The sequence below is a fragment of the Macrobrachium rosenbergii genome, chromosome 2, assembly GCF_040412425.1.
Source record: "Macrobrachium rosenbergii isolate ZJJX-2024 chromosome 2, ASM4041242v1, whole genome shotgun sequence".
In the NCBI taxonomy this organism is placed as follows: Eukaryota; Metazoa; Arthropoda; class Malacostraca; order Decapoda; family Palaemonidae; genus Macrobrachium; species Macrobrachium rosenbergii.
In genome coordinates this window covers 36,937,965-36,948,012 of record NC_089742.1, presented here as the reverse complement: position 1 = coordinate 36,948,012, position 10,048 = coordinate 36,937,965, and the positions used below count along the sequence as shown (strand labels likewise).

Genomic DNA, 10,048 nt, shown 5'->3' with positions numbered 1-10,048 from the left:
CGCTCTACCAAAACGTGAATCACAATGTCAAGATTCACCGCAAAATTGAGGAGTCGCCCCGTGTTGAATCACAACTCAGCTATACAAGTCAGTGCACCTCATGCGGTGCACTGTAGGCATTACTTAAGGTTCTTTGCAGCGTGCCTTCGGCCCCTAGCTGCAACCACTTTCGTTCCTTTTGCTGTACCTATTTTCATATTCTTTTTCTTCCATCTTACTTTCCACCCCCTCCTAACAGCTGATCTATGGTGCAACTGCGAGGTTTTCCTCCTGTTGCACCTTTTAAACTTTTACTGTCAATTTCCGTTTCAGCGCTGAATGACCTCATTGGTCCTAGTCCTTGGCCTTTGGCCTGAATTCTGCATTCAGTTCAATACAAAAATCGCTAAAAATACATAAGAACGAGTGAGTTATTGAAAAGCATTCATTTGCTAAGCATGTTAATATCAATGCCTGAGCTAAAAAAAAATACCTTGCAAGTCAATATTACAATGCCAAGGAACCTGTTCATAAACATGAAGGAACAGGTTATCCATATATAGCCTAAATGTCACAGCGGAAGCTAAAAGCATCATCGATGCAGACAATATAACATTTCCATGATTAGACGAAGTGTGAAAATACAAATCGCGATACTAAAAAATCATAACTGTAAGAAAAATCTAACTTAGAATTTGGCAGATCACCAACCACAATTACTCAATTGCTGAGTAATTGTGGAACTTTGCATTTTCTTTCTTTCTTCCTGTTCTCTCTCCTCTTTTGGATTTATTCATTTTCCCTAACCACGGAACAATTGTATAACTGTCGTCATTATTCACCGGTTGGTTATTTTAGTTAATGTCATCGCCAGTGCTCAAAGTAAATGAGTTCGATCCACGGTATCAGGGAGTCCAGATTCAGTGGATCGAATAATTAAATTTAAATCCCACCGAATCAGTCTACCGCCAACGGTAACCCACGCCCCCTCCCCTCCCCACCACCACCACCACCACCACCAATCCCCGGTGCAATCCTCTCCAGAAAAACTGGTCAACAAAAAGTTGAACAAAACGTTATTAACCGTGGGGATTTTTCCAAATATTTTAAGTTAGTGCCTCGCTCTACATAAATGCAGATCAAGCCTATGAATAAAAAATGACATTCATCTAAATACATTATAAAACAAAATTCAATCAAATGGAATATTAATAACAAGACAGTGACTGTTGATTCCCCGATGAGTCATAACGATGGCAAATTATTATCCAGAACACATCATTGTAGCATGACGAGCATTTAGGCCTAAGTGAATTGTAAAAGTATAAACTAAACTTATAAATAAAGGAAAGAGTAGAAATAGGAGGGTATCTAAATGCATTTAGGTATAACCCAACATAAAAATGAGCACTTATTTCATCACGTTTCCTACACAGCAATTTTCACCAGCTTCCACAAACTCCTAATTACACTCGTGACTTCCATCAAGATGCTAACAAATATTCGCAAATGCATTTTAACACGACTTGCAGTGCCAATGTTACTATCGTCTGTATCTTCTGTTTGTATTCTTTCCTTTTATTTCCATAATACAAGTCATACCCTAAGGGAGCTAAACTGTCGTTTTTCCCGGGTAGGAAACCACACGTCAGCCGTCAGTAGAGATTGGGCAACCCTTCCATGACCTCACAGACGTGACTTGTATTCTAGCTTACAGAAAATCCTGCATTAAACTTTGGTGTAAAGCGGACTTTCCTAGTATTAAATAATAGCTCACGTAGAACTCGTATTTTGTTTCATAAAGGAAGTATGCGTGAAATTCAAAGAAATCCAAAATGTTGACAAGAGATGCAAGGGCATAGCTGACTCTACAACACCTTCTTAACTAGGGCTAGACCCAAGTTACGAGTTTCACTCGGTTCTGAGAAATGAAATACCGCAAAGCCTTGGTAGTTTGGGCTTCCTGTGTGTGTGTGTATGTATGTATGTATGTATGCATGTGTGTGTATATATATATATATATATATATATATATATATATATATATATATATATATGTGTGTGTGTGTGTGTGTGTGTGTGTGTATGTTTGTGTGTGTGTGTTGATATAAGGGGCAGGGGTAGGGGTGTGTTTAAGGAACGTTTGCTCAACATCATACTGTCTACTAGACCAGGGTTAACGCTTCTACATTCTCTTACGAAAATGGGTTATAAAAATTACAAGCAGCAATGGGTTACAACGAATACATTATACCACAGTTTGACATCCACAGTGATTCTTTCTCTTAGGCTTTTAATTAGTTCGTTCTCCACAATCCTCAATAAAAGGCCACATGAATTTAACGTCAGCTTGAAAGGAGTTTTTTCTTTTTGGTTACACTAAATTCCTTCGGAGGTTTCTGGATCTGAAAACCCCGTTACTTTTTTCTCACGAATATCACTCAGCAGAAACATTCAGAAACGTTATTCTTTATTATTTCGGGGTAAAGAGAAGACAGGAAGCAGAGTTGACTCTGAAATCGACGAATTACAGAGCCTGGGAGTGGGAGGTCTGTATGAAAATGTATGCTTGTTATAGCACTATTAAACTGAGCCAATAGCATTATATTGATTCACAGTTTTTTTTTGTTGAAAAGTATAAGTCTTTGTACTCTAACTTTTGGAAGCCTACCACGAAATTTAGAGCTACTGGGAATATAAACTCTTGAATTACTTCAGCTGAGAGAGAGAGAGAGAGAGAGAGAGAGAGAGAGAGAGAGAGAGAGAGAGAGAGAGAGAGAGACCCATCTGTTTTATCAGACGTGTTTGTTATCGTTTATCGGACGCCGAGATAGAACAGAATATGTTTAGTCTCGCCACCTTGCTGTGTCATGACGTCACCTGCACGTAGTCTCACACCTTGCTGTATCATGACGTCACCTGCACGTAAATTCTCCTTCGCCCTTAAAAAAAATTCTTTTGAAGAAGTTTTTGGATTTTGGGCCTAATAACACCAACATCACTCTACCAGATAGATGGACAGCACCTTCTTCTTCTTCAACTCTATATTGGGATATTTTACACCCATGACTCTCGCGAGTCTGGGTAAATTATTTGTTAGGGTCAAGCCCCACCCTAGTACTCGTAAAATTATTAGTACTAGGCTAAAACATGAATAACCCTTAGCAGATGATCAGTGTCCTCCTGTATTCTAACAGTATAACCGCTGAAAATTAGCAATAACAAAATCATATTAATAATTTTGAACTGCAAAGACAGCAGTCACATCGAAGACGTCACACTAATTTCTGGGAACGATCTTCTATAATCTATTGGAATACCTTTGCGTAACTTCAAGGCCTCGGCGTAACTTATCAAAGGTAGAACTTACGCAAGACTTTTATTGGAGGCAACACCCCTTTTATGACTTTAAGAAAGGCACCACCTTTGGAAGTACCGCATCAGAAATTCAAGGAGACAGCTTCCACATCGTGACAACGGTACAAGAATTAAGACCGCGTGAGGTGAGGATCGAATATGCGTGCGTGCAAATCAGTTACACACACACACAAACACACACAGACATATATATATATATATATATATATATATATATATATATATATATATATATATGTGTGTGTGTGTGTGTGTATGTATATATATACTGTATGTATGTATATATATATATATATAATATATATATATATATATATATATATATATATATTACTAAAGGACCTCATTCAAACTGGATGGTATCTAATGGAGTTTTTATTCAAAAAAGTTACAAGCTTTCTTGGACAAATAGGTCCACATTATCAAGTATCCGTACGGATACTTGATAATGTGGACTGTTTGTCCAAGAAAGCTTGTAACTTTTTGAATAAAAACTCCATTAGATACCATCCAGTTTGAATGAGGTCCTTTTAGTAATTCTACTAATGCACAGAACAATTGTGTATGTGATAAAGTTAATATATATATATATATATATATATATATATATATATACATACAAATAAATAAATAAATATATATATATATATATATATATATATATATATATATGTATATATAATGCATAGATTTCTGACTCATCGGAATCGGGAGCAGGATACTCTCAAATGAAAGGCGACCGCGCTACCAACTGACCCACGCGGTTAATTTGAGAGACCTGGGTTCGATCCCGACTCGAAACACGTGCTAATGTGTAGATTAGTTCCATATATATATATATATATACAATGTATGTTTGTGTGTGCGCTCTGTTTCAAAGACTAATTATTAGCAAATAATATAAACAAGTAAAAAATGTGCCGAAGTTTCTTCGGCGCAATCGAGTTTTCTGTACAGCCGCTACAGCGTATAATCAAGGCCACCGAAAATAGATCTATCTTTCGGTGGTCTCGGTATATTGCTGTGTGAGCCGCGGCCCATGAAACTTTAACCAGAAGCACGATTATGGCTAACTTTAACCTTAAATAAAATAAAAACTACTGAGGCTAGAGGGCTTCAATTTGGTGTGTTTGATGATTGGAGGGTGGATGATCAACATATCAATTTGCAGCCCTCTAGCCTCAGTAGTTTTTAAGATCTGCGGGCGGACAGAATAAAGTGCGGCCGGACAGACATTGTCGGCACAATAGTTTTCTTTTACAGAAAACTATAAATATTCAAACGTATCACTTGCAAGTACTTAACATTAAACAATTTGCACAAACATACACATCAATTCAATAATAACGCACAAACAATGATTCCCGGATTTAGGACACGACAACCACGCATAAACTATAGAACAGAAAATATAACATGAATAACGCCAATTAAGAATGAATATATTAGTAACTGAGCCTGCCAGGATTAAAAACTGGTTTTAATATTGTCACCCCAAGAATCAAGGGTCACAATGAGGCCTCAGAAGCCAACAGAATAACTATTCAGTTATGAAAATGTAAAAACTTAACATTATTTGGTCACGAATATGTCTTCAAATAGTCTAAAATCAAACCAGTTTCGTCACACAACACGCAAGTAGTGATTACATTCAACAAGCTTATAATTTATGACTTGAAAATAATACTCATAATAATATCATTTCCATTGTCGAGATTTATGTCATCGACACTTATTAATCTACGTTGTAACGCGTCCAGCGTCGCATTCTCACAGACAAAGCCTGGAAATCATGAGCTCGAGGATCAACCAGTTCGAGTAATCGTTCCATAATACTCTTCTCGTTAAGAATAGGATCTTTCTGCCTCCTTCGGCGACTCCCTGAGTTTTTGAGTCAAGTTTGTCATCACGTAAAAAATCATTTATTTATCAATTTCATTATTTATTTATTCCTTAACATATTTACTTAATTATTTATTCCTTTACTTATTTATATGTTTATTTGTTTTTATTTATTTAACGCAACAAACTCTGCCTTTGGCAGCCTTGCTCCGTCACGATCTGTTGGGCATAAAAGTAAGAAAATAAATAGGATATATACAGTATATATATATATATATATATATATATATATATATATATATATATATATATATATATATATATATGTATACTAAAAGCATGTATCAAAAAGCTGAATACAAAAACCAATATCGGCCTAAAGTATGAAAACCCAAATCCGGCGTCAGTTACGTTGCAAAACTGACCTACAAACGCACACTCTCTTGAGAGAGAGAGAGAGAGAGAAAGAGTCTACACACATATACATATACCTAAATTGCGCGTAATGCACTAACATGCGCAGCTGTTTGTGCGCATGTGAACACCTATGCGTTAACAGCACACTGCACCATATCACTTTCCATTTCGCAATCACCGGTCACTCTCTCCATGTTCCACTATCCAAACATATTCTCTCTCTCTCTCTCTCTCTCTCTCTCTCTCTCTCTCTCTCTCGTAGGGACGAATGGGATGTTTCATTAAAATCTAGTATCACCCTGCTGACCTAAGCAGTGAATTATGCTCCTGGTGTTGGTCAACTGTTGTGTATGTGGAGAGAGAGAGAGAGAGAGAGAGAGAGAGAGACTAGATATGTGTTTATTGTAAGTCTATTCACGAACTATTCACAAGACATTCTCTCTCATTGAATCCTCCACTGAAAGTCCTCTTATGTTTAATTTTAAAAAGTTCCCCGTGGTACCTCCTCTCTCTCTCTCTCTCTCTCTCTCTCTCTCTCTCACACACACACACACACACAAACTCTTCACGTACTCTTAACCTCTTATCCACGAAACTTTTTCCTCTTGACGCTTGTCCATACGCCCAATGTTCTCTCTCTCTCCCTCCTGTGGAATAATGATATTACATCACGAGAACCGGTATCCTATGACGACATATTCGCTAAGCAGACGTATCCGCAGGGTGGACAATCCCACCCCATCCCCAAATAAAGAGGACCCATTCCGGCCCCAGACTTAGAACCTCTCCGCCGCCCTCCTTTCGCATATCCTTTTTCCTCTAGTTCTTCTCTTCCCCCACTAGAAAGCAACGGAAGTCCACCCCCTCCCCAACCTTCTCCCGCCCCCCACACCGAAAAAGGGCTTCCCCCGCAGGAGGAGAAAGAGTAAATAGAGTATCTGGAGAGGGATAACGGAAGGAAAGGTGGGAGTCAATGGGCGGGGGGGAGTGGTGGTGGTGGGGAGAAGAGGGAGACCAGGTGAGCTCACCCAATTGGTCTACGGCAGAAGGAAGTCAGGGGATTATGGAGCTCGCTAAAGCAACTGCAAACGTCAAAAATAATCGGAGATCAGCCAAATCATCACAAATGTATATGAAAATGAAAGTTTATGATATGCGATGTCACGTGATGTTGACAAGTCGGTACATTTAATTCGGAAACCGTTAAGTCTACACTGTAAATCCGGCGTCAGTTTACTCACTTCCTCACGTCCAACGTCCCGTTATTGATATTTGCAGCTCGCGAATGTAAATATGATAAAGATAATGCGTAAAGCGTTCACGATGGAATAAAAGAAACATAAAAAGGGTGAACAAGTCATAAATATAAATATAATAAACATTTCCACACACCACTTTAAGATTTAAAAAAAAAAACAATAGCAGCTCATTCAAACACATTTGATAAACATGACGCTTACAAACCAAACAAAAGCATATCGAACATAAAACCTTGAGTGACTACTAAACGTAAATATCTTCATAATAATAATAAAGCGTAAGAGATATGAATGAAAGAAATCTGAAAGGCAAGAAAAAAAAAAAGAGGACCATTAAAAACCGACGATGGTTTCATGAAAGGCGAGCGTCCAGGTGTGTTTTGAAAGGCCACCTGTTTCAAGTCGCGTTTCGTGCGTGTGTGATAAACGACTCCATCCATATCCATGTGCGAGAGGAGGAGGAGTAGGAGGAGGGGGTGGGGGGAGGAGGAGAGGACGCAGAAGAGTGGTACTAGATGTAAACGATAAACGACGGAAGGAAAGGTACTATAAAACGGAAGGGGTAGTGCGAAGGTACGGCGATAAGTGACGGAAAGCAAGGAGTTATAATAGAGATATATATTTAAGGGTGAAAGAGGTTGAAACAATGCACTACAAGACGGAATATAGGAATAAGAAACAGAAGAACAAAAGGAAAAGATGGAGGGGATGAGTAAAATAAAAGGGATTTATGGAAGGGAAGAAATGAAAAGGTAAAACGAAATATGACCAAAGGAAACTGAAACACAAGAGAGGCAGCGAAAGAAGAGAACAAAGCACCAATGAAATGGAGGGAATAACGGAACGACATGAAGCAAAATGAAGATGAGAATAAAGCTGTAATACAGAGAGCAAGGTAGATTAAGAACAAAAAACGAAATTGAGGAAAGAGCAATAAATTAGAAAGTAGATCAGGCCTGGCTCTATCGCTGAACACGAGATGGGCAAAACAATGACACAAATAATTTACGAGACATCATAGTCACAAAAATCACAGTTTTTAACCACGTAAGCCAGAAATATTAATACAAGAAAGAACGAAAGCTAAGCTAAGATGCGGCATGTAAAATCGACAAGTGAAAAGGTGTAGGAAGGAAGCAGAGCTGAGGAAAAAAAAAAGAAAAAGGCAGCTGCCGAGGCGTGAGGAAGAGTAGAAGGAGGAAGGTGGAAAGTAACTTGAGCCAACATGAACCTCTGGATCTCAGGCAGTAACCGATGGTCACGCTTGCAAGTTTTATTGATCGACTTACTGTCCATATGTTAACGCCAAGGTTTTGAGAAATAAACAACATATATATATGAGTGATATATATATACATATATATACATATATATATATGCATCTGTTCATGAACTTTTTGCATACAAATACCTTGATAATCACATGATAGTACTATTGTTATAAGCCCTGAGTGTGAGTGATTGACATATTTATATCAATACTAAAGGCTCGAAGTCCAGTCATCCTTTCCAGTCATGATGGAAAATAGATTATAGGTGAAAGTTTGCTGGACTGAACAGAAATGAAGTGTATACAGTACAAGTGGGGAAGAAGTGGGGTAGAGTTGTTAAGCTTCATGATTTAATAATGAAAATGTTCTATTTTTCACGCTCATGCACATACATTGACATAGCGACCTTCTACATCAATTTCTTTCTTCTCGTAATATATGGACATTACCTAATCCAATTCTTATTAAAGGTTCTGTCTAATTCGTTCTCACACCCACTACTGTCACAAAGAGGTTCTACATAGGAGTGGGTATTTTTATTACTCCTTTCTCCCCTTACGTCACGTTTTCTTACCCCTTCTTTCGGGGTGACAGTGTTACCACTTTCTAGAACCAATCAAGTTACGTTCGTCAGCAAAATTTTGTTATTACGAATATGTGCTCACGCACATATACAAAAGCACGAATGCAAGCTTGCACACACATAATCTTCACCTACCATATATTCATTGTTGAAGAGGAAGCGACTGGGCCAGGCAGTCCAATATTGCGTAATCAGATAAGAAAAATATAAAGGAAGGAGATGAAGAATGTGTAAGATAGAGGGTTCCAATAGAAAAGTGCTTTAGGTGTACACATCATATACAAGGTAATGTTCTTACTAAATGGGCTGCGAAATAGGTTTATTATACTTTTGTCAGTTCCTGACAAATAAATCTAAAAACTGAGCATACAAACGAACGGGGATAAGTGAGTGAAAAAAATAATGCTTACATAATAATTATCATCTCATGGAGAAGCAATAATGAAACATAAATAAATAATAATTCATCCCAAAATGATAAAGAAGCAATACTGAAACTCAATTCAAAAGCTATCACGTGATGAATCATTCGCCATTCCTCAGAATTACTTCTGTGTTGCCGAGGGAGATTTCAAGAGCCGGCTGCTGGACACTCAACTAGGACAGAACCTTTGAAATTTGCCTTTAAATTTCAACTATATTTAACTCTACCTCTCTCCTAAATTGCTGGTACACCAATGGTTTCAGTCTCAAAAGAAATATATCTTAGACCTCATGGGGTACTCAATGTAAACAGATCGGTAAAGTTGAGACTAGATAATCGCCTTTGACTTATAAATAAACAAATCAATAAATATTTTTGAACTTCGTTACTCGTGTTGTTTTCACCACAGGGACAACATGAACTTCAGTCCAAAGTCCAATGTACGTAATCGTCCTCTTATAGAATAGCTATACCCATAATTCAAGACCTGTGATCACCGAACAACGAAACTGTAATTTCAGAAATGTGTCTAATAATAAATAATAATAAAATTGCATATTCATATAAGGAATACCACCAATCCTCCGAGAATGTAAACGGTTTCAATACAGTAATCCCAAATTTTCATGTGAACGAACACACTCCATTTTCATTAAAGGTCTCCAACTCACTGGAAATTCTCGTAACCCATGGCATGTCACATAGACATGCAAGGCCATCTAAAATTATTTTATGAGAGAGAGAGAAAGAGAGATAGAGTTGGTTGCTTTATATTGTATCGTTCAGTCTCTGAAGTCTGCCAGGTGATAATCGTATTAATGAATACCAAGAACATAAAAATCAGGCTAAAAATCTTGGGTCTAATACATGAATTGCATTCTTTGGATCCTAGAAA

General features: G+C 37.7%; 1 protein-coding gene across 1 annotated transcript in view; it reads right to left on the bottom strand.

The window, feature by feature from the left end:
• The window catches only part of Sans (SAM_USH1G_HARP domain-containing protein Sans), a 62,718-nt gene that overhangs the window by 52,233 nt on the left and 437 nt on the right, over positions 1-10,048 (bottom strand). The window lies entirely within an intron of this gene.